The sequence below is a fragment of the Pipistrellus hanaki genome (assembly GCF_964339955.1).
Source record: "Pipistrellus hanaki genome assembly, chromosome: 14".
Taxonomy (NCBI): Eukaryota; Metazoa; Chordata; class Mammalia; order Chiroptera; family Vespertilionidae; genus Pipistrellus; species Pipistrellus hanaki.
The window spans coordinates 9,802,294-9,826,284 of NC_140516.1; the positions used below are offsets into that span (position 1 = coordinate 9,802,294).

Below are 23,991 nucleotides of genomic sequence, written 5' to 3' on the forward strand. Positions count from 1 at the left end.
CACTGAGCCAAACCGGCTTTGGCATGAGAGGGCACCCATTCTGTAGCAGAGTTAGACAGCCATGAGCAGAGCAGGGGCAATGGGCCAGTTATAGAAGGTCTCCAGGACAATGTCCCCATTGGGGAAAAAACAAAACAAAACTGGTGGAGCAAATATTGGAGATTAGTATTATCATTCAGTACCTTGCTGCTGAGACCCCCTGTCCATCCTAGAATGCCTCGGGTCATGCAGGTGGGATTCTCCTGACCCTTCTCCCCTGGCTCATGGTGAAGCCCTGTGGGAGCCCCCCACCCTTAGAGAACAAGGGGGCTGGAGGAAAGCCCCACCTAACTGCCACACGAGGACGGAAGACGACTGGACAGACCCTGACTGGCCAGTGGAGAAGAAAGCCGCCTAACCCCCTCCAGGGATTAGAAGGAGCCCTGGCCCGCTCCCCGGGCCGCTCTCTGAGGAACCTGCTCCAATTTCCCTTTGCTTGCCTAATACATCTTCTATAGCACGTCTGCCTCGGCTCTGACTTCTTTCCTAGCCAGAACTCAAGCACTCAGGTTGCTGAACCCAGGTCTGGTCTGACCCCACCAGTCAGACACTTGGTGTCGCCATTCCCAGGGCCAATAATTGGAATGCAGGGCACATGCCCAGGTTGTGGGCTTGTTCTTCAGTAAGGGGAATGCAAGAGGCAGCCAATCGATGTCTCTCTCACCTTCTAACATCAATAAAAACATACCTTAAGAAAACAACAAACCTTCCAGTTTTGCCCTGGATGATGTGGCTCAGCTACTTAGCGTGGTCCTATACATGGAAGTTCTGGGTTCAATTCCAGATCATGGGAGGCAATTTTTTGTTTGTTTTCCACTCTCATGAATGGGGGGAGGGAGATTAAAACACACACACATACACACACACACAAACACCCTTCCATTTCCATTCTCTTCCTCCAAAGAAAACACAACTTGGAGTGTCCTTCTAGTTGCTAGATGAGATGCTGGATTCGTGAATTGCATCAAGTTTATTGGGTTAACACTGGTCCCCAAAAGATAAACCATTCTATCGGGAGTAGTCAAATGTCTGGGGAAGGGGAAAGGATGATTACTGTTTCATGGGGACAGAGTTCCAGTTACAAGACAAAAAGAGCCTGGAGAAGGGCGGTGCTGACGGCTGCACAATGTGAATGTATTCTATATCTCGGAGCTGCATGCCCAACAACGGCTAAAATGGTAAATTTTCTGTAATATATATATTTTACCACAATAAATAAATAAATAAATAAATAAATAAATAAATAAATAAGTAGTGCGTTTAAGCCACTAAGTTTGTGGTAATTTGTTAAACAGCAGCAACAGAAATGAATGCAGTGAGCACTGCTCTCTCCCTCCCTCCAGATCCCTCCATATGGAAAAGGCCTCTGCCCTCTGTGTAAGAGCTCTGTGCACTCAGCAAGCTTTCTCAGACAAGGGAAGTACAAGGCCACACAAAAACCATCCTGACAGAGAACAAGGGCCCAAGGAACTCACCTCTCATCGGGGCTGGGAGTAAGAGCTCAAAAAAGCTTTGCTCACTCCCATTGTCAGTTAACAGTCACCAGGTGAGACTCTGAATGGGTTCCCTGTGGCCAGAACAGGCACACCCAGCAGGCAATGCAAATGCTTTAGGGAGGGAAAAGGTCCCAGTGTGATCCACCTGAGCCAGCCAACCACGCCCAGTGGGCTGGGGCCCTGCATCTATGACCCAGAGCCACTCAGCCCTGGAGATGACTCAGTTCATTCCAACTCACCCCACCGCCACTCATTTCACAAATGGGGAAACAGACCATCAGAGAGGAGGAAGTGACGGGCCAAATAACACAGCAAGATCCTAATGGGCTGCCCAGGACCCTCACCTCCTGCCCCCAAGCCAAGAGGTCACTGTCCAAAAGGCTGGAGGCCAGCCAATGGCTGGTCAAGACCAGCATCATAGCTACAGTAGACTCATCTGATAAGTACATAAACCATAAATTTTAGTCTTAAAAAAAGATCTTTTGTGAAAACAATGTGTGATAAAGCAAGTGCTATATAAGTGTCTGACATGTTTACTTCTGTTATTGTAAAAAATTATTAAAAAGAGAAGCAAACTTAAAAATTTATCTGTAAATTACTCATTAAAAAATAATAATAGGCCAAAACCTGTTTGGCTCAGTGGATAGAGTGTTGGTCTGCGGACTGAAAGGTCCCGGATTCGATTCCGGTCAAGGCATGTACCTTGGTTGCAGGCACATCCCCAGAAGGGGGTGTGCAAGAGGCAGCTGATCGATGTCTCCCTCTCTCATTGATGTTTCTAACTCTCTATCTCTCTTCCTCTCTGTAAATAATCAATAAAATATATTCTAAAATAATAATAATAAATAACAGCATCTACTGGGAAGGTCCAGGCTACGTGGGCCCAGGAGCCTGTACAATATCAGGGGCTCTCTTTAGAAAATGAATACAGAACACTTTTTGTTAAATTTTACAAAAGCACATAATTTTATTATTTCCCTTCCAGGGCAGGACCTTGGGAGGCCCACAGGCAAGGCAAGGGGTCTGAGCTGGAGCTTCACTTTGCTTAGCTTCACAGTTAGACCACCTGCAGACTAGATTCCCGGGACAGAGGGAGAAAAACAAAGGCTCAGCCTGCCCAGGTTCAGGCTCCTTATCTGGGGAGGGAAGCACAATAGCAGTTTTAGGAAAACCCCACAAAGACCTCTGCTCAGAGCCATTTCCCAGGGAGAATGGAGATAAGGCTAACAATCTGCAAACAGGATCTTTGGAGCTGGGAGCGGTGAGGGGAGTGTCTAGAAACTTCTCTCTGCCATCGAACCAAGGCTCAGCCAGCATGTCGCCTCTCAAGTAAGTGGCCTGTGGAGATCTGAGCTCTTAACCCTGCTTCCCAGAACCTGGGCTCTGTGAAGGTTTTAAAATTCACAAACAATTATTTCTCTGTGGGAGGGGTGCTGCTGCAAGAGGGACTCTCTGACTTAATTTTGTTGTGATGGAAAAATAGGAGACCGGCAATATGCTGATGCATTGCAGCTGCCCCATCCCCACCTGGGTGGTGTCTGAAGGCACCTGTAGTCAATGGAATAGATGTCACTCAGCCATCTCACCTCCATATGACCGTCTGTCATAGGTCCTCCCAGAATGAAATGGGGGGATAGGGTGGTGGCCAGGGTAAGACTAAGGACCTGAAGGCAGCAGAGTTCCCTAGTATCTACCAAGGAGGTCCTGACATGTCCATAGCTCAACCAAGCCGATTCCTCAGCATTTTGTATCAAAGTCCCTCGACTTGCTCTGTCCTCCGGTCTCCTTTATACCTTTCTTAAGCCTGTGTCAGTCCTGGATAGTCGGGGCGACTGCAGAGGAGGAAGGTGCACTTTGGGTGCCAGCACCCATGAGCCAAGGCTGCCCTGACTGAGCCTCGCTCGCTGGGGGCCTAGCGCACTCCTGCCGGGCAGCGGGTGACAGGGCAGCGGGTGACAGGGCGCTTTTCCGAGTTAATGAGAGGAAACTCTGATTCTCCCGCTGCCGCGAAGGTGGAAAGTGGAGTGGGGAGACATGCGGGGAGTAAGTGAGGTTAGGGGGGGTTCCAAACCTGCCTTTGGTTCCTTTCACCACTGACTAGAGATATACAGGTATCCCCCCAAAATGTATACACACTGAATACCTGCTAATTCCAATGGGTTTAAGCATGAAAAGAAACAAACAATGGAGCTGTCATCTGTTAAAGTCGGACATTCTCAGAGGGGTCCCGGATTGGAGAGGGTGCAGGCCTGACTGACGGCCCCCCCTCCCCTCCACCCCGCGTGCACGAATTTTGTGCACCAGGCCTCTAATGTTCTAATGACAGCCCTGTTCTCCAATACCTACGATGAGTACATACGTCACTTTATTATACACCTCATTACTCTGGGGCACATGGCAGCCCCAAAGAAGGACTATGTTCCTACAAGATATTATCACCTCAAGGGAACTAAGGTTCAGAAGTGATTCTTGACAAGCAAGGGTCAGACTTGTGCCCTGGCGAGGGTTCCTTTTTCCTCGGCCTCCCAATGTCCAGGACAGGCCTCTCCTTCTCCTGCCACCGGCTGGCACAGGGCTGGGCACAGTGAGGCCCAACACACGCCAACAAGACACCCGTGGACCCTGACTCATCTCTTCCACACCCTGGGTGGCACCTGCTCTGAAGGCCTCTTTGGGCAGAGCTTCTGGTATGCAGGCTCCAGGAATTGTGGGGGCAGACGACACATCTAGGACAGTTCTCCCTCCCATGCCAAGGCAGGACCTCACGGGTGTCTGAACATCCCTAACTGCTGAGAAGGGCATAGGTGGCCTACTCTCTGCGCCCCCGTGCCCTGCCCTTGTTGGGCTCTGTCTCACCACTGAGGTGTGGGTCACGGATGCCATTGAGCCACAGAAACAAGCCAGGGAGCCCCAGGGCAGCACTCCCCCGACCCTGACTGTATCTCTCACGCAGGGAACAAAAAGCCCACAGAGGAGCTGCTAAACAGTCAGCTCCCTACCCACACGCCAGGAACTAAGAATAGCCGGAGCCTACGTCAATCATTAGCCAGGCAGTGCCTCAGACCTTGCCCTCCAAGGGCTGGCACCTGGGGCTGCCCAGCCGGGAGAAGGCCGGGCACAGCATGGCAACCGGGCAGTGTCTAGGCGTGACCAAGGGGCTGCACTTGAGCAAGCAGGTTCTGAAAGATACCTCTCAGAAATAAAACATTAGTCACTCAAGGATCGTACAACATCGGAGCTGGAAGGGGCTCCGTGAAGTCGTTTGGTTCCACTGGCTCATTTTACTCAGGTGGGAGCCCAGGCCCGGAGCCCAGGCCCAGAGTCCAGCCCAGTGTTCCAGGACTGGCTGGGGCAGGAAAGACTCCAGAACCGTGTCTCTCCACTTCCAGGCAGAGGCACTATGACCCAGGCTGGCTCCCCTCCACTCAGCACACTTCCTGGGCTCCACTCCACCTTCCTGGCTGCAGACTGGACTTGGGAAATGTAAAGCCTGTGCCCTGGGAAGGGCAGGATGAGAAAGTGACTCTGCTGCCTCCCAAATAAACCCATAGAACCGAGCCACCCAGGAGGTGCCATCTGCTCCAGGAAAGTCACTGACATTGTGTCCCCCCAAGTTCACCTCCCTAAGACTTAGCAGCTGCCGACAGCAGGGTTGGCAGCCACTGGGGTACCAGTAACTGCAGAAACCACTGGCCCCAGCTCAGTTCAGGGTTCAAATGGCCTCTGCCCCCAAGCTCTCCCAGTCACCTATGTGAAATACCTGAGGTTGGGAGAGCTCGGGTGGCGGGAGGAGCACAGTAAGATCCTCTGCACCCCAAGGCTGGGGTGGTGGAGCCCCCTCCCATGCTGCGGGGCCTGTAAAAGTGGGCGGTGGCTGCAGTGGCAGAATGTGTGGCTGCCAGACCTGACTAGTGGGAAGCGGCCCATCAGCAGCTGCCCGTTTCTTCACCAGTCACAGGACTGGAGGCCGCAGGACTCCCACTGCCTGCTGGCTCACCACTGCAGGAGACACCCACCATCCCACTTCCTAAGCTGAGGAGTACTGGCTTAGCCAATAGCAACACTGACAAGCACAGTAGTAGCTTCAAATTAAGGACAGCAGTGGGTGGTGTTCCACAAACACCATTTGTCCCCTCTTCCTTCTGCACAGAACACTAGCTGTACTGAGGCACATGGCAGTCCCAAATAAGGACTGTGTTGAAGTCTCCCTAGCAGCCAGGCAGGCCTGTCAGGTAAATGGGAAGGTCAGCTGTCCTGGTTCGGGCAGGTAAGGGAAGTGCTGCAAATGAGGAAGAGCAGGGCAACTCAACGTCTGGTCTCCAGACTGGCGGGATCAGCACAACTTGGGCACCTGTTAGAAAGGATATTCTCGCCAAAACCGGTTTGGCTCAGTGGACAGAGCTGTCGGTCTGCGGACTGAAAGGTCCCAGGTTCGATTCGGGTCAAGGGCATGTACATTGGTTGCGGGCACATCCCCGGTAGTGGGTGTGCAGGAGGCAGCTGGTCGATGATTCTCTCTCATTGATGTTTCCAGCTATCTATCCCTCTCCCTTCCTCTCTGTGAAAAATCAATAATTAATATATATAAAAGAAAGAAAGGATATTCTCAGGCCCCACCACAGACTTCCCACCTCAGAACCTTTGGGTGTGGGGTCCAGGTGTCTTAATAAACCTCCCAAGTTGTTCTTATATGTGCTCAAGTTTGAAAACCATAGCCCTGCCTATAGGATGCTGGGAGCAACTTGGCATAGGGAGTGTGGTGCCTGCACAACCTCATGGAACAGACACTAACCCTCTAACTTCTGAAGAAAGAGAGGTAAGCAGCTCTCTTAATTCATAACCAAATCTGAATCCTCATACAGCCAGGTGGGGAAAAAGAATGAAGAGAAATCTAACCAAGATAGCAGCAATCAGGAAAGAAATAACATCCAGGTATAATAAATGATCAACAGAAAACAAGATGCAAGGGATAAAATCAAGATACTGGTTATGTGAACAGTTTGAATTCTCTACCAAACACACAGGCCACCACCTTCAGTTTCTTGTTATCATCACTGTCTTCTGCATTCCTTTCTCCCTCCCCTGCACCAGTCATGTGATGCTTTTAAGAAAAACATTCTTTTAAAAAATAACATTCGGCTATCCCTTCTCCCTCCCCATCTGAGTCATGTGCTGATTACAAGAGAAACATTTTATTTGTAACTGAGAAAGAAAGGTTAAAAATTAAGGTTGGCCGAGCCAGCACACCTAGTGGACAGCTTCAAACCACATGGAAGCACCACTACCCAACCACCTCCACAAGCAACACACTCAAGGGGTGCACTCAGTAAGCACCAGAGCCCAACTGTCCTCCACAGTGGTCACAGCCAGTCCTGGCAGCTGATCACCATGGGGGTAAATCCCTTCCAATGACATGCCAATAGCAATCAAGGCTCAACTACAAGAAGGTGTATGTACATAGCCCACACCGGGGGCACACCTCGAGTGCTCAGCTTGAGTGATTAGGGAGGCTGTGCCACTGGACCCTACAGAACACTGACTACAGAAAGCCACTCTACCAAGCCTGTGATATGTACCAGCTTTACCTAATGCATACCATTAGAAACAAACACAGGGAGGCAGCCAAGAGGAGGAGACAAAGAAACATAATCCAAATGAAAGAACAGAAGAAAACTCCAGAAAAAGAACTAAACAAAATAGAGACAAGCAATGTACTAGATGTAGAGTTCAAAACACTGGTTGAAAGGATGTTCAATGAACTTAGAGGAAGAGTAGATGAACTTAGAACTTCAACAAAAAGAAAACATAAAAAAAAAAAAGAGTCAGAAATGAATACATTAACTGAAATGAAGAATACATTAAAGGCAATTAACAGTGGAGTAGATGAAGCAGAGGATCAAATCAGAGATAGGGAAGATAGGGAAATAGGGGGAAAAAATCAGAACAACAAAAAGAGAAAAGAATCTACAAAAATGAGGATAGTGTAAGGAGCCTCTGGGACAATTTCAAGCATGCCAACACTGGCATCATGGGGGGGGGGGGGGGGTGAGAAAGACAAGAGAAAGAGCAAATAGTTGAAATCCCATTTGAAAAAAATAACAGAAAACTTCCCTAACTCGGTGAAGGAAATAGACATACAAGTCCAGAATATCCAGATTCCCAAACAAGATGGACCCAAAGAGGCCCATACCAAGACACATTAAAAAAAAAAAAAGCCAAAGGTTAAAGACAAAGAGAATTTTTAAAGCACCAAGAAAAATGCAGTTTGTTACCTATGAGGGAGCACCTATAAGACTGTCAGCTGATTTCTCAACAGTAACTTGCAAGCCAGAAGGGACTGGCAAAAAATACTCAAGTGATAAAAATCAAGGACCTACAACCAAAATTAATTTACCCAGCAAAACTATCTACACTAATAATAGACTAATATGTAAATTGACCATACCTCCACAATGCCCACAGATCAGGAGCGAGTATGCAAATTAACCCATTGAAGATGGCTGACTTGTGGGTGTCATGGAGGTATGCAGGCACCAAGTGGCCAGGAGTGGGGCGGGATGCCACATCATCACTACAGCAACGTGGTAGGCGTTCCTGCCCCTCCAGCCCAGCGGCTGGGGCAGGGTGGGCGTCTCCAGGACCCTGCCCACTTCAAGTTTGTGGCCAGCACACGTGCGCACCTGTGCTGAGTGGGCAAGGTCCTGGGGACACCACTGAAGTGTCCGGTCCTACTAGCCCGGCCTATGGACAGCTGGAGTTCGCAGTCTTTTTCATTTGTGCAGCCCCTGGACCAGAAGCAAAAACCAAGAGCATGGGAAGCACCAGGAATGCTGGGAATTATAATTCTGGTGGTAGCCCCTGGACCGGAAGTGGAAGCCTAGAGCGCGGGGAGCACCAGAAATGCTGGGAATTGTTGTTCTGGTGGCAGACGCATTGCAGGATCTCCTAGACACTAGTGACTAGAGCAAAGTGAGCCTGGAGCAAGTTACTGTTGCAGGTGGGGGATGGAGGGAAAACAAAGGTGAGAGACATAAGTAAAAAAAAAAAAAAAAAAGCCACAAAACAAAACAAAACAAAAAACACCTCTGTTATTCTGTGAGCACCAAACCAAACTGGGTTGGGGTCTCAGACAATTCACTCATCTGATTGCAAAGACAGAAACTCCCAGATTGGAGAGGGCTCCCCTGAGGGCTCCCAGATTGGAGAGGGTGCAGGTTGAGCTGAGGGGACCCCCCCGCCCCATGCACGAATCTTTGTGCACTGGGCCCTTAGTCATTTAGAACTGAAGAACAGATAAAGAGCATCCTAGAAAAGGAAAACCTAAAAGAATTCATCATCACCACTAAACCAGTATTAAGTTTTAAAGGGTCTTCTTTAAGAAGACAAAAAGATAAAAATGTGACCAACAAAATGGCAATAAATACATATCTAGCAACAATTGAATCTAAAAAACAAACAAACAAATAAGCTCAAACCGGTTTGGCTCAGTGGATAGAGCGTAGGCCTGTGGACTGAAAGGTCCCAGGTTCGACTCCGGTCAAGGGCATGTACTTTGGTTGCGGGCACATCCCCAGTAGGGGGTATGCAAGAGGCAGCTGATCGATGACTCTCATCGATGTTTCTAACTCTCTATCCCTCTCTCTTCCTCTCTGTAAAAAATCAATAAAATATATATTAAAAAAATACTATTTCCCTTAAAAAATTTTTAACTAAATAAATAAATGAAATAAAAATAAAAATAAAAACCCAAATGAATAAATAGAACAGAAACAGACTCATTGAAACAGAGAATAGCCGAAACTGGTTTGGCTCAGTGGATAGAGTGTCAGCCTGTGGACTGAAGGGTCCGGGGTTTGATTCTGGTCAAGGGCATGTACATTGGTTGCAGGCACATCCCTGATGGGGTGTGCAGGAGGCAGCTGGTCGATGTTTCTAGCTTTCTATCCCTCTCCCTTCCTCTCTGTAAAAAGTCAATAAAATATATTTAAGAAAAAAAAGAAAAAAGAAACAGAATATTTTGATGGTTGCCAAATGAGATGGTTGAGAGGATGGGTGAAAAAGGTGAAAGGATTAAGAAGTACAAATCAGCCGAAACCGGTTTGGCTCAATGGATAGAGCGTTGGCTTGGGGACTGAAAGGTCCCGGGTTCGATTCCGGTCAAGGGCATGTACCTTGGTTGCGGGCATATCCCCAGTAGGGGGTGTGCAAGAGGCAGCTGATCAATGACTCTCTCTCATCGATGTTTCTAACTCTCTATCTCTCTCCCTTCCTCTCTGTATAAAATCAATAAAATATAATTTAAAAAAAAAAAAAAAAAGAAGTACAAATCGGTTGTTACAGAATAGTCATGGGGATATAAAGTACAGCACAGGGAATATAGTTAGTGGCAACCCAGCACTGACTGCCAGAGGGGGCTGTGGATCAGGCCCGGAGAGAGGCCTGAAGAGAAAGGCAGGGTCTGATCCACAGCCTCCGTGGCAACTGTTGATCAGCTGTTGCCTCTCTTTCTTTCCAGGCTTTGCCAGCAGTCCCACCTCTGTTTCTCTCTGCACCTCTGTTTCTCTCCATGGAGGCTGCTGATCAGTTCTGCCTCTCTGATCAGGCCCGTAGACACTGAATGGCATAGAAACCAATCAATCAGAACCAAATCTGGGTGAACTGTGAGGAGCCAATGGCTGCCTAGGAGGTGGAACTTTTGATGCTGATTACTGTGTTTCCCCGAAAATAAGACATCCTCCGAAAATAAGACCTAGCGCATGGAAAGATAAGACATCCTCTGAAAATAAGACCTAGCGCAACTTTGGGAGAAAAAATTAATATAAGACTCTGTCTTATTTTCGGGGAAACAGGGTAGCATAGAAATCAATCCATCAGAACCAAATTGGCCAGCAGGAGAGGGCAGTTGAGGCAACCAGGCTGGCAGGGGAGGGCAGTTAGGGGTGACAGTAGGCAGAGGCAGTTGGGGAAGGGATCAGGCCAGCCTGGGAGGGCAGTTACGGGCAATCAGGCAAGCAGGCAGAGGGGTTAGAGGCAATCAGGCAGGCAGGCAGCAGGCAGGTGAGCAGTTAGGAGCCAGCGATCCCAGATTACAAGAGGGATATCCGATTGGAGAGAGTGCAGGCTGGGCTGAGGGAACAACCCCCTCCGTGCACAAATTTCATGCACCAGGCCACTAATCTATTATAATAAAAGCATAATATGCTAATTAGACCCAACGACCTTTCAGGCAAAGCCCAGACTTCAAGGGAATCCCAGGTCCTAGGTGCCTGCCAGCGGCCGGAGGGAAGCCCAGGTCCCAGGTACCAGAAGGAAGCCAGTGCTGACAGCCAGGGGAAGGAAGGCCTACTCTTGCATGAATTTCATGCATCAGGCCTCTAGTATTGTAATAACTATGTACAGTGTCAGATGGGTGCGCGATTTATCAGGATGATCACTTAGTAAGTTATGTAATGTCTAATCACCAGGGTGTATACCTGAAACTAATGTAATAATGTATGTCAACTAGAATTGAAAAATAAAATTGCTTTTAAAAATTTAATTTGAGCCCTGGCTGGTTTGGTTCAGTGGATAGGGTGTTGGCTGTGGACCAAAGGGTCCTGGGTTCAATTCCAGTCAAGGGCATGTACCTTGGTTGCAGATTCCTCTCTGGTCAGAGGTCTTGCAGAAGGCAACCAATCGATGTGTTTCTCTCACATTAATGTTTCTCTCTGTCTTTCCATCTCTCTCCCATTCTCTCTAAAAATCAATGGAAAAATATCCCTGAGTGAGGATTAACAAAAAATAAAAATAAAAATAAGTAAATAAATAAATAAAATAATAATAATTTGAAGGGTTGGGCAAAAACATATTAGATAAACAGAGAAAAACTAGAAGTGAAAATATTAACATTAAAAATATGTTGAAGACTTTTCAATAATTCTGCCTCAGTAAACTGAGGGTTTTTCCAGCCATTTTTCAGCCATTTGCCTTCATCTTGAAAAACAGAACTTGGAAAACTACTCACTAGGAGTTCATGGCACAACAAGGCTTAGCTATTCCCTTTAAATAGTATATGTGACTTAGCACACCACAGAAAAGAACGTAAGACTTGGAGGTCCAAGTCTTTACATATGACATTTGGCCCTGGGGTCCTGGTTGTGCACTAACTTTTTTTTGTCTTATCTCTTGGGGAACAGAGAAAGTCTATCTTGCTGCCACAAATGAGGAAAGATACACACAATTACAATCAGAACAATTGGACCATCTCCTTGAAACTAAACAAAAGCAGGTGGGAACCAGAAGAGAGAAAAAGAGGACAAAACCCACAAATCTCATTTTATCCATCCCTCCAAACCCGGCTTTCAGTGCAGGACGGGGAGCTCATGATAATGGAGAGCTGAGAAGAAGGTGGGGGGACACCCGATTACTACCTACTCCACAGCCTGAATTGAAAACAAAGGGGCATGGATGACCCCTCTCTGCCAATGACACCTGCCTCTAAATTTCTGAGCCTCTCACTGTTTTATAAAATGCTCTTATTTATTAACTTTAGGACTGTGTAAAAAGAGGGGTTCCTCTTTTTATAAAGATCCTTTGCAATATGTTTTCCTAAGCACACATAATATGGAATTAATGGCCAAAGGTCAAAAGCATTAAATAAGCAACAAATGACACAGGGTGCAATGCACAAAGATAAGCTTGATAAAACTGCACACGTCAAACATAAAGGCTGAATTCATAAAGCTAGAACAAATACAAGTGGGGCTTGACTTAAAAATAGATTATAGTGAGACTTTTTATATACTTCTCAGAATCAGACAGATAAATAAGCAAGGATAGAGGAAGATAAGCTCAAGTTAACAGAAAAATCTCAAGTGGTCTCCTACAGAAAATAGTCTTCTTTCATGTCCATGAACCTTTTAATATTAATCATGTAGTTGGCCACAAAGAAGATCTTAGTACAGCCCGATAAAGAGATTTTGCTGATCCCATTCACTAATCATCCTATATCAGAGGTTCCCAAACTTGTTTGTGCCGTAGACCCCTTGCCATGTTTTTCAGTTTTGGGTAGACCCCCTACTTACCTGATATTGATTTTTTTGTAAATTTCTAACTGTAGTGAAGTTTAGTGTTAAAAACTTGAAATAAAAACACATGTTAAGTTTTATACATTTATTTATTGAATTTAAATTAAAACTACTCAAAATAAAATTTTGTATCTGTTATATAAAATATACGTAACATAAAATAAACTAAGCAATAAGTAAATGTTTTTAGTGGGAAGGATGAACCTGATGCTTTAATACTAAATTATCAACATTTGGTGTCAATTTTGTAAGATTTAATCTTAAATCTCCTCGGCTAATGATGTCCAGTCTGTTTCTTTTTTTCGTTAGGAGATTGGTAACAGTGCTAAACCCCCTTTCCACAAGGTATGACGATGGAAAGGAAATAAAAAATTTCCTCGTTATATTCCATAATACGGGATAAGTAACGGGTATGTTTTTTTGCAGCCAGAATTGCTGATATCCGTTTTTAAACTGAACCTTAAGTTCTTCGTTTGTACTTATTTCAGTCAGTTCCTCTTGTATTATGACATTCGTTTCTTCTATTTCACCATATGGGTTAATTATCCACGGTGGTATTACCATAGTCAAAACATCATCAAATCTAGTTTCAAAATAAAGTACCTACTTTTCTCCGGCATTCTCAAACAAAATAACACTGATTCACTATAATTTGTATGATAAACTACCAGTTTATATTTTTTAAAATATTTTCTCAGCACTTTCCTATTCAAGATTCAGGAAACGAATGAACGTATTTTTCTCACATTCATATTTATAGAGTGACGAATTGAACAAGTCGGTGCAAGTTCGAGAAGCTTTGAGACAAAAATTGGCAAGAATGTTTACTGCGCGTATGCTTGTAACAAGATGATACTGGTATATCATTATGTGCAGGTTCTTATCCTACAACTTACACAATTTTATAAACATTTATAATAAATTTTTTACTTCATAGGTACTTTTATAAATAATTTATATGTTTTTATATTATAAGATAATATGATGTAAGTAAATAGGTACTATCAGTGTATGTTGAGATCCACTATCGTGGACCCCCATTTTCATTTCATGGACCCCCAAATTTTTTTTTCGCTGACAGACCCCTTGCAGGTTGTCATAGACCCCTGGGGGTCGATATAGACCACTTTGGGAATCACTGTCCTATATAATAAAAGGGTAATATGCAAATTGACCCTAATGGCAGAACGACCACTCAACCACTGGACCAGTCACAATGAGGAACCCGTGATGGTGGCAGGGGGGTGGGGGAGTGGGAGGGTGGAGCCGGCTGTGGGCAGCTGAGGAAGATGGCTCTGATCACAGGCCAGGCCTAGGGACCATACCAGTGCACAAATTTCATATGCTGGGCCTCTAGTAACCCAAAAAATGTAGCAGTTCACAATAAAATATGAACATACCATCTACCCCCACAAAACTAGTCAGAAATTCAAAACCCCATCTTATAAATAATCCTTGGATCAAAACTTATCTACACAATCATCATGGAAAGGTGAGCATTTCATGCAAAAGCCCATTAGCTACGCTGCATTCAAAAGAAAATGTGGAGCTTTGTAAATTAAAAGACTAAAAATAAATGAACCAATTTACAGTATATTGTAAAAGTAGAGCAACAAAATATGCCAAAAGAAAGAAGGAATGAAGAAAGATAGAGGTTGAATTTAATGACCAGACATAAAATAGAAAGGACACAAAAAATTCTGGGTGGCTGCCAGTGGCCAAAGGGAACCCCAGCTCCTGGGTGCCAGAGGGAAACCCAGGTCCCAGGTGCCAGAGGGAAGCCAGTGCCAGCAGCCAGGGGAAGGAAGGGCTACTCTTGAACGAATTTCATGCATTGGGCCTCTAGTGTGCATCGGGCCAGCAGAGGGCAGTTGGGGGCGATCAGGCTGGAAGGGGAGCAGTTAGGTGTCAATCAGACCGCAGGAATTGGGCCTAAACCGGTAGTCAGACATCTCCAAGGGGTCCCAAATTGGAGAGGGTGCAGGCTGAGCTTAGGAACACCCTCACCCCCCCATGTACAAATTTTGTGTACCTGGGGGCCTCTTGTGTGTGTATATATATGTGTGTGTGTGTGTGTGTGTGTGTGTGTGTGTGTGTATTAGCATAACCAGTTAGAATCAGTTAGAATTCCATCGTGTGTGTGTGTGTGTGTGTGTGTGTGTGTGTGTGTGTGTAGCCAGTTAGAATCAGTTAGAATTCCATCCACAACATCTAGTAAAGACATATTACAAGGTCTGTAATCTGTCCCTGATTTAGAAAAGTTAATATCTACTCTTCCATATAAATACTAAATACATTCAATGACATCCCAGTTAGGATCCTATAGGTTTTAAAAACTGTTCCAGGTTTTAAAAAGAGCCTCCTTGTATGCATATATGCACGCAGACAGTGGGGATAGAGAGGGCCTGGGGATGGGGTGTGGGTGGGCAGGAGGGGGCCAATGGGGGGAAAAGGGGACATATGTAATACTTGCAATAATGAAGAATTATTAAAAAAGAGTAATGGTCTCAATACCCATCAATAAGGGAAAAGCTTAGTAAACGATGGTACATCTGAACATTAAATATAGATCTGCTACTGGCGTGGAAGAGCAGTAACCTGAAGTGACTGGCCACAATAAATTAATCAAAAGCACAAGCTGGAGTGCAGTATGTACATGAATCCACTTGGTGAAACAGGCAGTTTCACAGCTGCGTGTGTCTGTGACAGGGAGAGAGGGGATCCTGACTGCAGGCCATCCACATGAACTTCTCAGGGGAAATGGGAGGAGAATGGGCTGAGGAACAAAAACAAACACCCCTCAAGGTGTCCTCCAGCATCACCCAATCTTTCTCCTCCCCTTCAAAGCCCACATCTTCAGAGCTTGTCTATAGTTAGTAACCCCAGATCATCACCTCAGGCTACGTCCCTACCCGTTCATTCCCCGAGCCTGCTGCTACTATCATCCCACAAAACAGCCCCAGAAAAGTGACCAGTCTCTTCCCACCGCAGCTGTGGCCACTGCCAGAGGCTTCTGTGTGGGACGCTGTCCGGGTTTTCTTTCCTGCTCTTGAGCTGCTCTTTTTCTGGCTCCTTTACAGGGCATCCTCCTTGACTCAGCTGTTCTAGGCTGAGTTCCTCAATCTCACCATGTCTTTTTTTTTTTTTTCTTTTTTATTTATTTATTTATTTATTTATTTATTTATTTTTTTTTTTAATAAATTTTTATTGTTCATATTATTACAAGTGTTCCTTTCCCCCCCCTTCCCACCCCACCCTCTGCCCTTTCCCCACTCCCCATTGTCCTCATCCATAGGTGCACAGTTTATGTTCAGTCTCTTCCCACATTCCCCTCTTCCCTTTTCCCCAAGAATCATCAGTTCACTCCCCTTCCATACCTCTGATTCTATTATATTCAACAGTTAATATTGTTCATCAGATTTTTTTTTTTAATTTCCTTGGTTTTTAGATTCCCTTGTTGATAGTTACGTATTTGTTGTTCATAATTTTTATCTTTATTTACTTTCTCTTCTGAAAGAACCCCCTTCAGCAATTCATATAATTCTGGTTTGGTGGTGATGAACTCCTTTAGCTTTCTTTTATTAGTGAAGCTCTTTATCTGACCTTCGAATCTGAGTGATAGCTTTGCTGGGTAGAGTATTTTTGGCTGTAGGTTCTTGCTATTCATCACCTTGAATATTTCTTGCCATTCCCGTCTGGCCTGCATGGTTTCTGTTGAGAAATCAGCTGACAATCGTATAGGTGCTCCTTTATAGGTAACCACCTGCTTAGCTCTTGCTGCTTTTAATATTCTCTCTTTGTCCTTTGCTCTTGGAATCTTAATTATGATTTGTCTTGGTGTGGTCCTCTTTGGATTCCTCTTATTTGGAGTTCTGTGTGCTTCCTGGACTTGTAAGTCCAATTCTTTCCCCAGGTGGGGGAAGTTTTCTGTCACTATTTCTTTCAGTATGTTTTCGATATCTTGCTCTCTCTCATCTTCTGGGACCCCCATGATTCTGATGTTAGATCGTTTGAAGTTGTCCCAGAGGTTTCTTACATTATCTTCAATTTTCTGGATTCTCTTGCCTTCTAGCTTCTGCAGAGGAGTGTCTTCTGGCTCTTTATGTTCCAAATCTTTGACTTGATTCTTGCGATCTTCTATTCTGTTTTTAGGACTCTGTAGAATATTTTTTATTTCAGACAATGTATTCTTTATTTCTTGTTGATCCCTTAGCATTTCTTGTTGATCCCTTTTCATATCCTTATAGGTCTCATTTATTTTATCGGCCTTTTCTAGGAGTCTCTTGAAAAACCCTATAAGTGTGGTTTTGAACTCTATATCCAGTCGCTTTTTGTCCTCCATTTCTTTCGTTTGTGATCTATTTGGTTTAGGCATTTTCGCAGGCAGCTTTCCTGATGGGGGCGGAGTTTCAGGGTGGAGCCTACAGCCTTGGCTTCCGTCAGCCCCGCCCTATGCGACTCCTGAGACTCAGGGTCCTTCAGTACTTGTTGCAAGCGCCTCTGAGAGAAAGGTGCCCTCGATTTTCGCCTGCTACCAAACAGTGTAAGCTCTCCCGCAATGGGCCCGAAACTGGGGTTCAGTTCAGTTGGAAGTGGAGTTGGAGGTGGCGTTCAGAGCAGTCTGGAGCCTGTCTCCTTCCCGCCAGGGCAGTCCTACGGCACAGCCGGCCGGCCCTTCTCTGCGCGCTGTGTGCGTGCCTCTGGGACCTCCTTTCACTGCTTCCCCGAGTACCGCCTTACAGCCCAGCTCCCTCTGGATGAGCCTGGGTCCCCGGGGTCTGGCCTAGAACGGGGGTTCAGAGCAGTTGGGGGCCCAGCACAGTCCGAGTGTTTATCTCCTTCCCGCTAGGGAACGCCAGCCAGGCACTCGGCCTCCCTCCTCTCCGGCTCTGTACTCTCCGCGCGCGCCGCGTGTCTCCGTACCTTAGGCTTTTACAGCTCCTCCGTGCTTCCTTCTGGTTTTCTCCTTGCTTCTCGTTGTAGAATTTCCAGTCAGTTGACTTTCCTGTAGTTCTGGGTAATGTCCATTTTATATTTTAGTTGTATTTTATTGAAATTGTTGCGTGCGGCTGCGGCTAGGTGCCTACCCGAGCAGCCATCTTGGATTCTCCTCTCACCATGTCTTCAACATAAGTTACAACCTAGACAAAAATGTCCCTCTCACCCAGACTCCTGAGCCCCAGACCCATCTGCCGACTTGGTATCTCAAGCACAACATGTCCCAAACTGAATTCATGATCTCCCCCATTCTCCAGACTAGTTCGCATCCAGTGTCTTCCAGATCCTGTGTCTCAGGGGAATGCAGGGAACAACCCAGGCTGGGTGGGGCTGGCCTCCGCTTTGGTGCACCCAGCATGGGGCTAGGCGAACAGTGGGTACTCACAATAAGGAGTTAGACAGAAACATGCCTGTCACCCACTTCCTAAAAATAGCCGTGACCTTTTAGGTAGACACATCAGGCTCACATCTACTATCACCAGCACGCACCCCACAGACACACCCTTTCCCCACGATGCCACTCCCCCAGGCTTCATCTGCCAGACACTCCCTCCACCTCCCTGTTTACAGCCTCTGAATTTTTCTCTCCCTTCACTCTAATCGCTCTCATCTTGTTAGGGGCAAAAACAGAGTATTGGGAACTAGCTCCGGTTATGGGAAATATCATCATGCTCCGTTAACTCTATTGCCTTGGTCTGGTTAAAGGATTTTCTAACCTGGCTGGGAGTTGTATGCCCCAGGGACCTGGGTGTAAACCTTGGACTTTTTAATATTAATATTAATGGACCCACAAAGGGGTCCATTCTCATTCAAGAACTGCCTATTATCATGGAAAGATTAATTACTGTTGCCCAAATAATGGAGTCCCTATTTCCTGTTTTGCATACCCATTATTCCTGTTGCCTACTCCCCATGTAATCTTTGTTCTGCCCAATATAAGCAGGTGGCTTATGGGGGTGCAGAGCAGATTTTTGTGGATGACCTGCTGCTCTCCCACACTGCCAGCGTTATTGGAATAAACACTCATAAATGGTTCAACTCTGTTTTTACTTAATTGCCTCAAGTAGTGGCAGGCAGCCTTGTCTGGTTTCAATTCCTCCCTCTGTTCTGCGAAGGCAGTGGGTCCTTCAGGAGCACAAGCACCTGGCAGACCTGAGCGTGCCACTCCCAGCTTCAAGGTTCCTTGCAGTAACACACCCAAGGTATCACCACCCCCTAACTGAGCTCAAACCCCTTTTGCAAACATCTCACTGGATTCTGCAAACAACCATTTGAGGCAGGCATCTTACCATGCAGAACACAGAGTCTGTGTGGTTACCTGGCTTGTGCCTGGTCATCTAACACGAATGAGCTGTCTCCTGACTCCTTGGTTGCCCTCACTCATTAAGTTCTCACATCAGTGCAGCATGGTCAGCTGTGATTCGAGTCACCATTCTGGCTTTACTGTTAAGATCCTCACACCATGTGGCCTTTAATTTCGGGGTTAGGGTCAGTAGACTGAATGTATGGCTTCGGTAGTTATTGGATACTAGTGGCCTGAAGCACAAATGAAGATTCGTGTAAGAATGGGCCTTCGTTCCCCGGGCTGCCAGCATCGCCCTCACTCTGGCTGGAGCAGCCTTTCTGCCTTCCCACGCTGCCCAGAGGCCCTGAGTGGCTGGGATGGTGTGGAACGCCTGCATCCAGCCCTGTCCCTGGCCACTAGGTGCCTGTGTATTCAAATTAACCCTTCCTCTTTTTGTGGGTTAATTTGCATACTCACTCCTGATTGGCTGGTGGGTGTCATAAAGGTTTGTTCAATTAGCATGTTACTCTTTTATTAGGTAGACTAGAATTCACGAAATTTGTGCAAGAGTAGGCGTTCCTTCCCCTGGCTGCTGGCACCTGCTTCTTTCTGGCACCTAGGACCCGGGCTTTCCTTGAAGCCCCTGGAAGGTCATCTGGAAGGACGTCCGGAAGGATATCCAGTCTAATTAGCATATTATACTTTTATTATTATAGATAGGTAGAGAATGCCACTGAATTTCAGCAACTCCTTTTAAAAATGCAAATTCGCACCAAGGAAACTTCCGTTTCTTCCTTTCACCTAAGAGATGTCCTATGCAGGCAGCATTCAAATTCCTGATGTTCCAGGGAAATGAGATCAGAGGTGGTGTAGAGAAAAATCCAGAGAAACCTGAGTCTATTTGGCTATGACTGTGACACACACCCATATACAGATTCTTCCCCAAGTGTCCCTTGGAACCAAGTGCCAGGAACTGCTCCAGGCTTACAGGGAGATGATGGCAGCTAAGAGGGAGGGAGGGAGGGAGAGCTCGAGGAAGGCCCAAGGGCCTCTGAACAAATTTCATTTCTATATTCACCGCCTTCCCACACTGGCTTTCTCTCTCTCTCTCTCTCTCTCTCTCTCTCTCTCTCTCTCTCTCTCTTTATTCTACAGTGAATTCTCAAGAAGAGCCCACACTAACCTATTCTGGCTGTCTTCCCACCTTCATTCCAAACTACCCAGCCTCCTCAAAATCACGTGACCAAGGCACCCTCATCAATCTTGGCCTTCTAGGAACAGCAATCCAGGATGGGCCCTGACTGTTACCCTTGCCCTGGCCTCATAAATGAACTCAAAGGCCTTCCTACTTGGCCTCTTGGGCAGCTCCTACTGCCACCCCTCACTCTGGACTCATTTCCATCTCCAGGTCTAACCCTGCTTCCCTGGCCTGCCTCTTTCACTCAGCTGACATCTACTGAGCACCCACATTAGGAAGGCCCATCCTGGTGCGATGCGGCTCAGAGATCTGTAAGAAACACCCCTCAACCTCCAGAGACAAAGGATAGGGCAGAGGAAAGACCCGCGGCCATAGAAATACCACGAAAGGCCAGTATCAGAAGTGGGTCAGTGCCAAAGGAGTGGAGGGGAGGAGGGCATAACAGCATGAGCCAAGGCAGAGGGACAGGTCAGAAGAGCACTTCAACTTGGCTGGCCCTTCAACTGCATGAGGGAGTGACAGCTATTACTACTGCATTATCAGTGACACACAGAGATGATTACTTATGCACAAGGCCCTGCTATAAACCTTATGTCCAAACTGGGGGATATTCACCTGGGACACACACGTATGGTATGAGTCACCACCTATTCGGGTCAGTGCCTGAGCTGTGTGGGTTGTTAAATGTATTCATTCATTTATTCCTCGCCGTCACTCTGTAAGGGAGGTATTGTTATCACCCCCATTTTAAACATGAGGAAACCGATGTCTGAAGACTAGTTAAGAGACAAGATTAGGGAGGGATGCAGGAGCCTGAGGTGAGGCACCAAGGCCAGGGCAACCACCTACCCTGGCACCTCACCTAACCATGCTAATCTGGGAACACCTCATAGCACAGAAAGTGCCTGGAGGGAAGGGTACCCGTTAATCCTCCCGGAATTCCCAACAACTGACTCAAGAAAGGAAGGAAGGGACTTACTGAGAGCCAGTTAGGGATGAGCGACTCCTGGGCTCAGACTGGCACTGCCCTGCAAGCTTTTGCTCCTGTTGTGTGGGCAAGCAGAGGCTTACCCCTCAGAGCACCACCCCATGCCCGGGCCAGGGCAGAAGAGGACAAAGTGAAGGGCCTGGGGAGAGAGCAGAGTGGCTAGCTACCTCAGTACCCAGGCTCGGTCCTCAGCACCCATCTCCACACAAAGCCACTGGCTGGTGAGATGGGCGGGGACAAGAAAGGGCCCGGGCGCACAGCTTCCTGCCTGAGCTGGAACCGCCTGGCTCGGCGTCTGCCCTCCACGTTTCTAGGTGAAGAACTTTCTTCTCTACCTCAGACGCATGTCTACCTGGTGAAGCCTTCAGGGGCTGAGCTGGGGCCCCGGAGGAGATAAAAGTCCACGAATCCCTCCCTGGAACTGTCGCCAAGGTTGGAGAAGGTGGAAAGGCGGGGGAGGCGAACACAGGTGAACACAGCGCCCGGGATGAACCCCGCTCTTTCCAATAAAGTGCCTCACACATAAACTCCAGCAGCAGCTGGGAAACTCCCGGGAATCGGCGTCCTCCCGGTTCCGGGAGAGAGTTCCTGCAGGCAGCCTCCCCCACCCCCCCAGCTCTCCCGGGCAGCCTTTCCCGGAAGGGCGCACGCACACCCAGAGCCCAGATGGGTCAGAGCGGACGGGCCCGCGGCCCCCCACCCCGGCCCGTCACCACCCGGCCCGTCACCACCCGGCCCAGGACACCCGGCCCAGGACCACCCGGCTCAGGACCACCCGGTCGGTCCCACGCCGGCCCAGGCTGTCAGGAGCCCGGGCCTGGGGGCCACGGGGAGGAGAGTCCCCGCAGCTGACCGAGCCGAGGCAGCCGGTCCGGGACCGACCGAACACCGTCCTCCCCCTCCCCCCGCGGGCCAGCCGAGACCCTCACTCACCTGGCACCGGCCACCGGTGTGGAGCCGCGGGAGATGAGGGGGGTGCTCCGGTCGGGGTGAATTCGGTCCTCCGTCCGCTCCGGCTCCCGGGGTTCTCCGCCGGCGGGCTCCGCAGCCGCAGGGCGGGGCGGAGGAGGGGCCAGCTCAGCGGAAAACTCTGGGGCGCCGCGGGCCGCGCCCCGGGGGCGGGGCCTCTGGTGTGGGGGCGGGGCCGTGGAGGGGCGTGGTCTGCTCTCGGCCCCGCCCCCAGGCGGGAGCCCTCTGGGCCCCCTGCGGGGAGGGCCTGCGGGGCGGGGCCTCCGGAGCGGGAGGAAGGGAGGCGTGGCCTTCGGGCGCCGAGGTCTGGGGGTAGGGATCCCCCCATCTCCGATAGAGCCGCCCTCCCGGGGTGGGGATTCCCCAAATCCCCCCAGGCCAGGGCGCCACAGTTAGTGCCTCTCCAGGGTGACTGTCTACTTAGGGCGCACAGTGGTGCGGAAATGGAAGGGTGGGACCGGGTCCCCCTAAGAGGGAATGGGCTTCGCTCCGGCGGCCCCAGGGGAAGGCGAGAGCTAATGCCCAAGTCCGGGCCCTAAATCCCTCCCGCTGCGGGGGGCGTGGGGGCAGGGAGAGTGTTCACAGAATGGGAGGCGCAGAATGGGAGGCGCAGGACCGGAGCCAAAAGCGCTCCTCGACCGTAGGGGCCGTGAGGACCAGGACTGGCTGTGCTCCTGAAGCTCCCGAATGGGCGGCACCGATTTTGTTTTTAAATATATATATATATTATTGGTTTTTTACAGAGAGGAAGGGAAAGGGATAGAAAGCTAGGAACACCGACCAGCCGCCTCCTGCACATCCCCCACCGGGGACGTGCCCGCAACCAATGTACATGCCCCCAACCGGAATCGAACCTGGGACCCTTCAGTCAGCAGGTCGACGCTCTATCCACTGAGCCAAACCGGTTTCGGCAATCGATTTTCACCTCCTGCGCGGGCCGCATCCTCCCAGGAGGGCGTGTGAATGGCTGGAGGTTCAGAAACAAAACTTGCCGGCTACTATAGTTACAAACCCTGTGTACAGGATGATGTGATTGTGGCTCTGAAGAAAGCGATCGGTGATGCCACTTTGAAATGCGAACCCCTTGCTCTTCGCGGGCAGCATCTCCGGTTACAGGATGCACAGATTGGGCCTTTGGGGCTGCAGAGTCTGGTTCCAGAACTCTCCAAGACAGCGGGGAAAGAGGGGAAAAAAACTGCCCGGAGCACAGAGGGCTTATTAAGCCACAGGGAAAACAGATGGTGACAAAGGAATAGATCTACTTCCTATTAAAGATAGCAAATATTATAGAAAAATGGAGGAAAATAAGAAGAGAATTGAAAGATTCCACAATATGCTTTGAAAAGAGAAACTTACATCCCAAAGAGAAAGTCAATGAGAAAAATAATTCATATTCTTGTTAGGGCATAAATAGAATACACATTGGGGACTGACGTGGTTATAAAAAATATCAGGCTTTGCAGACGACGACGCCCCGAAGCCGCTCCTCAGCCTTGGTGAACCCCAAGGTGTTCCTTGACATCAATGGTAATCCCCTCTGGGCCTCATCTCCTCCCAGCTGTTTGCAGACCAAGTCCCAACGACAGCAGAAAACTCCCATGCTCTGAGAGTTGGGGGGAAGATTTTGGTTACTGAAAGGGTTCCTGCTTTCACAGAATTATTCCGGGATTTATGTGCCAGGGTGGCAACTCCACACGCCATGACACAGGCAGAGATTCCATCTATGGGGAGAAATCCTGAAATATACAGGTCCTGGCATCTTGCCCTTGGCAATGCTGGGCCTAACACAAACGGCTCCCAGTGCTTCATCTGCACTGCCCAGCCCGAGTGGGTGGGTGGCAAGCATGTGGTCTTCGCCAGGTGACAGAAGGCAAGCATATTGTGACAGTCATGGAGCACTTTGGGTCTGGAAATGGCAAGACTAGCAAGACGATCACCATTGCTGACTGTGG

At 48.1% G+C, this 23,991-nt stretch overlaps 1 protein-coding gene across 1 annotated transcript in view; it reads right to left on the reverse strand.

Annotated features, from left to right (window-relative positions):
* ANXA11 (annexin A11) overlaps positions 1–22,167 on the reverse strand; it is a 46,893-nt gene extending 24,726 nt beyond the window's left edge. Inside the window, exon 1 of the mRNA XM_084904662.1 lies at positions 22,004–22,167. The gene's annotated coding sequence lies outside the window, so the exon portion shown is untranslated. The remainder of the gene's footprint in view (positions 1–22,003) is intronic.
* Between the last annotated feature and the right edge of the window lie 1,824 nt (positions 22,168–23,991).